This window comes from Vombatus ursinus, unplaced genomic scaffold, assembly GCF_900497805.2.
Source record: "Vombatus ursinus unplaced genomic scaffold, bare-nosed wombat genome assembly UNPS02000577.1, whole genome shotgun sequence".
Lineage (NCBI taxonomy): Eukaryota > Metazoa > Chordata > Mammalia > Diprotodontia > Vombatidae > Vombatus > Vombatus ursinus.
In genome coordinates this window covers 19,885,070-19,893,465 of record NW_020940355.1, presented here as the reverse complement: position 1 = coordinate 19,893,465, position 8,396 = coordinate 19,885,070, and the positions used below count along the sequence as shown (strand labels likewise).

General features: G+C 38.9%; 1 pseudogene; it reads left to right on the top strand.

Annotated features, from left to right (window-relative positions):
* The first annotated feature begins 6,828 nt into the window (after nt 1-6,828).
* Nucleotides 6,829-8,128, top strand: LOC114047372 (annotated as a pseudogene).
* Nucleotides 8,129-8,396: the final 268 nt, after the last annotated feature.

Below are 8,396 nucleotides of genomic sequence, written 5' to 3'. Positions count from 1 at the left end.
AACTATAATCCTTCCAGTAATATAGGGTACCTCAGTGCTTTATCGCCTATCCTCTCACTAAGCCCTTCAGACTCCCAGGCATCACACGCTATAAACGCCTGGACTTTGTCTTCTGCCCTATTGTTATATCTAAAGGATCATGGGGCCCTTCTAGGAAGCCTGCAGCTGGATCCTCCCCTATGTGCCAACTCCCTGAAGTAGGATGGGAGCTCCTTAGGAACAAGGAGTATCTTGCTTTGTATTTCTATCCCCAGCACCTGGCATCTAGTAAGTGCTTAATAAATGCTTTCACAATCCATTAATCTCACCAAGCCTGTGCTCCCCTCAAGTCCTCAAAATGTTAACAATGACTATGGGCATGAGTATGGGAGAAATCTGAGTGTGGGGTCAGGGTTCAGTATGAGAGAACAGGCTTGGTTTGGAGCGCTAACAGGGACACTAAAAACATTGTGTCAGGATAATACAACAAGCAATAAAATCCACACATCAGCATAGCCAGGGTATGATTGGATAAAAAGCATCTGCTCTCTGCCCTTGTGTTAAGTGCCCTTCTTGATGTGGGTGGATGAAGACTGGCAGGTGTGGGCTATTCTCAGAGGTGAGGTTCTGCAGGGGTGGTGATTGTAGCAAAGGGTTAAGATCTCTGGGGAGTCCTCACAATTCAAACTGAAGTGGTCTAAGAGTAGAAGGAAAACTGAAGGAAAAAATTTTACAGCAAGTTTTTCTGATAAAGGCCTCATTTCTCAAATATATAGAGAACTGAGTCAAATTTATAAGAATATGAGTCATTCTCCAATTGACAAATGGTCAAAGGATATGAACAGGCAGTTTTCAGAAGTCAAAGCTATCTATAGAGACATATAATCAATATTGATTATATATATATATTATATATATAATTACATATATTACATATAATCATTATTAATTAGGGAAAAGCAAATTAAACCAAATCTGAGGTACCACCTCATACCTACCAGATTAGCCAATATGACAAAAAAGGAAAATTACAAATATTGAAAGGGATGTGAAAAATTTGGGACACTAATTGGTAGAGTTGTGAACTGATGCAACCTTCTGGAGAACAATTTGGAACTATGCCAAAAGGGCGATAAAACTTTGCATACCCTTTGACCCAGCAACACCACTACTGGGTCTGTTTCCCAAAGAGATTTAAAAAAAGAAAAAGGAAAGGAAAAACACCTATATGTACAAAATTGTGGTGGCAAAGAATTGGAAATTGAGGGAATGCGCATCAACCGAGAAATGACTGAACAAGTTGTGGTATATGATTGTGATAGAATACTATCATGCTATAAGAAATGACAAGCAGGTGGATTTCAGAAAAACTTGGGAAGACTTACATGAACTGATGCAAAGTGAAGTGAGCAGAACCAAGAGAACATAGTAAACAGTAACAGCAATACTGTATAATGATCAACTGTGAATGACTTAGCTATTCTCAGCAATACAATGATCCAAGACAATTCCAAAGGACTCATTATGAAAAATACTATCCACCTCCAGAGAAAGAATTGATAAGAGTCTGAATGCAGATTGAAGGATACTTTTTTTTTGAAATTTCTTTATTTTTCTTAATTTTGTTTTTGGTTTGGGGGGTTTGTTTTTGTTCTGTGTATTGTTTTGCAACATGGTTAATACATAAATGTTTTGCATGATTACATATGTATAATTTATATAAAGCTATCTACATCAACCTATATCAATGCTATATCAAAGAAAATTGCTTACATTCTCAGGGGTGGGAGGGGAGAGGGAAGGAGGGAAAGAATTTGAGGTCGAAATTTTTTTTAAAAAATGTTAAAATTTGTCTTTACATGTAATTGGAAAAAAATGAAATATAAAAAAAATTTTAAACCTGAAGCGACTTGAAATGAACTCTCTAAAACATTACTCAGAACTCAGAGGAATTCAAAGGAAAACAAATAAGCAGAATTCAACAATAACTGGTCTCTTCCTAATTTTAATACTTGAAGGATCTATGGTTTCATCGGTATGGGAATTTCCCCTACCTTCAACACAAATCTGTGTGCGAGTCCTCAAGAGTAGCTGTGGCTGAAAACTTCAATCACCTGGCAGTCAACATGCTAATGAGCTCTTCCTAATTGAGCTAGGTTGGTTATTGGATCACTCAATCAACATTTATTAAGGGCCTACTATGTACCAAGCTACAAAGAGGCAAAAGACAGTTCCTGCCCCAAAGAAACTGATATTCTAATGGAGAAGACAACATGCAAAGAAATATGTTTGCCTATCTACATGACAAATAAGAAATAATTAACAGAAAAAAGGCACTAGAATAAAGAGGAATTGGGAAAGGTTTGTAAAGGATGGGATTTTAGTTGAGACTTGGAGCTGAGGAGGAAGACCTTTCCAGGCAAATTCCAGTCATGAGGGACAGCTAGAGAAAAATGCCAAGAGCTGAGAGATGGAGAATCTTGATTGTGGAACAACCAGAAGGCCTTAGGAGCAAAGAGTACCTGTGAGGGAGTGAAGTATAAGATGATTGGAAAGGTAGGAGGGGAGAAGGTTATGAAGGATCATAGATTTAGATCTGGGAGGGACCTTAGAAGCCATCAAATCCAACCAACTTATTTTACAGATGAGGAAACTGAGTCCCAGAGAAGGTGAAATTACTTACCCAAAGTCATACAGCTTGAACGTGTCTGAAGTAGAATTTGAACCCAGGTATTCTGGGCTAGGCCAATCTTCTAGTAGTTTGGGTTTAATATTGGCCAAAAAAAAAAGGACACCTGTAGATGATTCAACAATTAATAAAAAGAAGTTTATTAAGGCATGGGGGAGGAGGATATTCAACAAGGTTAGGCATTGAAATCGATTCCAGTTAATTCAGATGAATGAAGCTCCCTAGCATGAGTTAATCATTGTTATCTACCAGCCAAGTTTCAGAGTGCCTAATGCTCCTCATGGCTGCTTTGTCCTCCTTGACCAAGAAGTGATGTCACCAACCTGAGCTTTTGGTCTCATGAACCAACCAAAACTCAAGGATGATCTTAATACCTTTTAAGGAAAAACTAACCTTTCATGGAAGGAGGAGCCAGGATATTGCTCCTGCCACATCAGGGCTTCCTGACTCCAAGTGTAGTGACTTACCCACAACACAGTGCCGCCTCTCCGCTGTGATCCAGAGACATATAGGCCACCAGTGGCTCACAATTGCCTTTCCAGTCTGGCAGGACCTTCCAAAGCTTGCATTACACCAGGACTGTCTTTAAGACCTTCTTGAGTCAAGTCTGTCAAGATGGAACATGAAATAAGATTTAAATGGAAGTTTTTCTCATTATGGTTATAGAAATAAATTCAACATTATTCAGGTAAACTAAGTAAATAAAAGACATGTATATGTGGACCATTCAACTTACGGTTTTGTGTTCAGTCTAGGTTTTTATTTTAGCTATATGCAGTAACACTTCAGTTATGTGAAGGACAATTACCCAACCATCTTAAGTGTCTGGAACACAGCAAAAAAAAAAACAAAAAAAATCCCAGAAATAAGAAAAAAAGGTCTTTGAGTACCCTGAATTGATGTCACAAAATCCCAGCCCAGATCTCACACTTTTCCCATAAGAGAGCTCCTCAGGCCTTAACTCTGAGTCTGTTTACTTTGTGCATAATTCTAACAAGTTTCATCCTCTGGTTCCCAAGCCAGCCCTAGACTCTAATCTAAGCAGCACATTAGAGGATATTGAGGGTTAGGGGTAGAATAAGAAGGGAGGTGCTTCTGGGGCAGAAGCCCTGACACTAGCAAAAACTGACAGCTGATAGCCTAGGAGCATGAAAGATCAAAAAAAGTCTCAAGCACTCCCAAGGCCTAGTATTCTGAGATTATTTAAGGTAGGGGCAAAGCTTCCACTCTTCACTATATCCTGAGAGATTCACTGTATGGTAATAGAGAGAAGTATTACAAATAAAACCAAGTACAAGAGCAGATGTTCATAATTATGACCTTGAGTCATCAAGTAAAATTGTGTTCAGTGCACTCTGCTAATTCACCTCAAATAGTTACCATTTTAAAAACTTTTGGTGCTTGTGGTTAGCTTCAGTTATCTGGAAAATTAAGCTACATGACCTTGGGCAAATCATTTTAACCTCTCAGTGACCATGATGACCGTAAGTTGCAAAGCAGATGCTGAGCAACATGGGTAGAAGGAGTGTCCTCACAGGGAATTCCCTACACCCAGGGATGTGCTGGAGCCAGCTCAAACTGACTCAAGAACCTATTGTTAAATTTTCAGGGTGAGCATTTTTACTTTGGATACCAGCAAATGCTACAAATCACGACTCAACTTGTTCTGTTGATTGTCTAGAATTAGGAAAGTGATGGAGAAAATGTTAAGAATGCAGATTAATCTTAAAAGTGTATCTGGCTTACTTTTTTTTCCCCTGGAGAGCTGGTTGTTAAACATTTCACATTACACCTCTGCCTACATTTATGACATCAGTGATTCAAAACAAAGAAAAAGTTAATTCACCTCATTCCCCAACAATGCTAGATAAATGAGTGATAGCTGTAAAAACAATTATACTACTTATCAAGTCCACTACAAAAATCTAAATCAAGTCATTAAGATGACTGAAATAACCAGAACATAGCTTGCTTTGTAAATATTTAGCGACTACCTTTTACCTCTTTTTGTATATGCAGTGCTTAGCACAATGCCTGGCACATAGTAAGCATTTAATAAATGTTTATTGATTGATTATTAAACAACATGGTAAGTGTCAAAAGAGAGATACAAAGTACTAGAAGCTTACATACATATATATATACATATATATATATATAAATCATTTAATCAATCAATATTTATTTATTTATGTGCCAGGCACTGTACTAAGCTGTGGCGACACAAAAGGAGGCAGTTCCTGCCCTCAACGAGATTTTCTAATGGGGGAGACAACATGCAAACAAATATTTACAATGTAAACTATACATAGGATAAATAGGAAACAATTAACAGAAAGAAGACACTAGAATTAAGACAGGTTGAAGAAGGCTTCCCATAGGAGGTGGGTTTTTAATTGGAACTTAAAGGAAGTCAAGAAGATCAGGTCTCTGCGAGCACATCTGATTAGATATGTGATTAAAGGATCAATAAAGATCTTAGGTGCAATTTTAACTAGGTTTGAAGGATGAATAGAATTTCAACAAATGAAGATAGGAGAGATGTGTCTTCAAGATGGCAGGCACAGTATGAGCAAAGACTCAAAGGCAAGAAAGCACTAGGTCTGTTCAAAATAATAAATAAATAATTCATAGAACATAGAGGATATGTAAAGGAGACAGTGCCAGAAAGATTATAATATCAATAGATCACATTTATTTATTGTGTTGCCATTTATAGAAAGGTTTCCTCAAAATAACCTGAAGGGTAGGTAGTACAAATATCTATCCCCATTTAACAGATAAGGAAATAGACATAGAAAGGTTGAAGATCATATAGCTTGTGTCAGAACCAGAATTCACAAAATGGTCAATATTAGAACTGGAAGGAAACTTTGAGATCATCATATCCAGTCCCAGTAAAGTGAAGAGATTTACTCACATTCACACAGTTAATAAGTGGTGAATCTGGCCATTCAAACATCAAAGGGTCTTCTGATTCCAGACCCAATATCTTTCCACAACACCACTCTGCATCTGATCACTGTACAGCTTACTAAATGGTGTCCCATTCCCAGCTAGGACCTAATGTTTTGAGTCTTGAATAACAACCTGGGAAATATAGATTTGATTTGTCAGCCATTATGGATATCAGAACTTACAGAGATGAATAAACTCTTGACTATGACTAGACTACTATTCAATAAATTATGATTCTTAGGCACTTGAAAATAACGAAAAGACAAAATCCAAACTCCCTAGAATGGTATTCAAGGACCTTCAAAATCTATTCCCCACTAATCTAGCTCCCTCAAACCTAATAGTCCATTATTCTCCAGCACAAAGCATTAACTCCAACTAGCCTGGTTATTATCCCCAGAATAAGCCACAAATTCCCATACTGTGTGACACCCTTAGAAAGACTTTTCCTTTCTTGTCTATCCAATTCCTGTATAACTTTCTGAATCCAGCTCAAGTTTAGACAGCTAATGAGCAGGAGGATACAGAGATACAGTCCGAGAGTACAAATCAGGGCTTTATACACAACCAGGCCAAGAAGAAAAATGCAAGTACAATCACGATCTAAGTCCTAAAGTAAGTAGGGTAGGGAAATGAGGAGCAGGGATCTGGGGAAGGGTCAGTGCAAATAATCAAGGGTTGCCTTTTGCCCTGGGGCCCTATTCATACTTTTATTGCTAAATAACATCTCCCTTATGAAAGCAATCTAGTCTAGCTAATAGGCGTTCTGACTTGTAAGTAAGGAAAATAGTTTTCAGAATCATCCCTCATGAAATAACATGCTTAAGATGCTTTCAGTAAATATAGCAGCAAAAACAGGAAATAGGGCAATGCTAAAGGAAGCCTCTTTCCCCTAGGAGTCAGCTTCCATCTGTCATGTTCCACTGCCCACACTGCTGCTAGGCACATGTATGTCCTGCTATAAATAAGGCATTCTGCCAGGAAGCTCCAGCCAGCACAGAAGCCAGCAGTTCACTTACTGAAATGTATTAGACAGAGTAGCAGAATTTGGAACCTTCATTTTCTGTGTATGTTATTTGTTTGCTTCTAGTCAATTTGGGGTATTGTTATAGATTCTACAACTGAGTCTGTGTGTTTTCATATTCCCTTGATGGTTAAGCTAATATTCCCCTCTCCTAGCTTACCTTAGTGGTGGCAGCAGCATGTCCCACCAGAGCTCCACTCCCAGGCATGGGTCTCTGGGCCTTGGAAATGAAGCTGTAAATACTGGGGGAAGGTGAAGAACTTCCCCAAAGGTGACCCCACTAAGACCCTCCACCTCACTACCTTCCTGGGCAGCAAGGCCAGAATAACCTGCATCATTCTGGAAGTGGAGAGGCTTGGCTCTATGGTGAACAAGAAGAAAGTGGTCAAGGTGATCATCCTTGTGGAGATACTCCCCATGGTCTTTGTAGGCTTTGGGGGCTACATATAAAGCCTCATAAACTTTGTACATAACCTTCACAAACTCTTGTTAATGACTAACGTTAATGACTAGAGTACAATGGCTATGTGCAAATGTCTCTGTCATTTGCTGAGCACATCAGTGATGAGTGTAAGAGGCAGTTCTATAAGAACTGGCACATATGCAAGATGGAGGCCTTCACTAATCCCTGCAAGAAATAACAGGACAGTGAGGACAAGAAGCACCCAGACAAAGACTTCAGCAACATGAAGAAGTACTGCCAGGTTATCCATGCCCAGATATGCCTGCTCCCGTTAAGGCTGATGTGTTTCACCCGATGGAGATCCAGATGAATGGCTGCACTGTGTGGCTGAGCAACTAGACTGAGCCCAAGAGAAACTGGAGCAATAGGTGACCATGTTCCCTAGGTTTAGGCAGGATGAGATGATTGATGTCACTGGGGTGACCAAGGGCAAGGGTTACAAAGACATCACCAGCTGCTGGCACACAAAGAAACCGCTCCCATAAAACCCACCAAGGTCAATGCAAGGTGGCCTTTATCAGAGTTTGGCATCCTACCCATATGGCATTGTCTATGGCCCAGATTGGGCAGAAAGACTACCACCACCATGCTGAGATCAATAAGAAGAGGAAATAAGGATGGTAAACTGATAAAAAATAATGTATTTACCAATTAGGATCTTTCTGAAAAGAGCATCAACCTTCCAAGAGGGTTTGTCCATTGCAGAATTGTGACCAACAACTTAATCATGTTAAATTATTGTATTATTGGGACCAAGAAGCATATTCTCACCCTATAAAAGTACTTCTTGGTACAAGAGAAACATTATACCCTAGAAAAGATGGACTTAAAATTTATTGCAACCCCCTTAAAATTCGGCCATGGCCTCATCTGGACTGTGGAGGAAAAGAAAGCTTTCATGGGATCACTCAAGAACGACTCGGTTGCTAAAAAAAAGAGACAGCTTAATGTTTCCAAGCCAATTGGAATCTGGTTGACTCTCAAAAAAATTGAAATTATTTTGACAATAAAATAAAATAGTATTGGAATTTCTAACTGTTGGCACAGCAATAAAATTAACTCACTGCTATCATACATTAACATTTATAATTGTTTCTATAAGGTAAGTTGTGTAAAGACTATTATCCCTACTTCACAGATGAGGAAACTGAGCCTTAACTTGCCTAGGCTCCCATAGTATCAAGGCTGGGACTTGAATCAAGGTCTCCTGACTCCAAATTCAGTGTTTTCCCCACTATTTGAAGATGAATACAATAGCGATACCAATACCATTATACCCATAG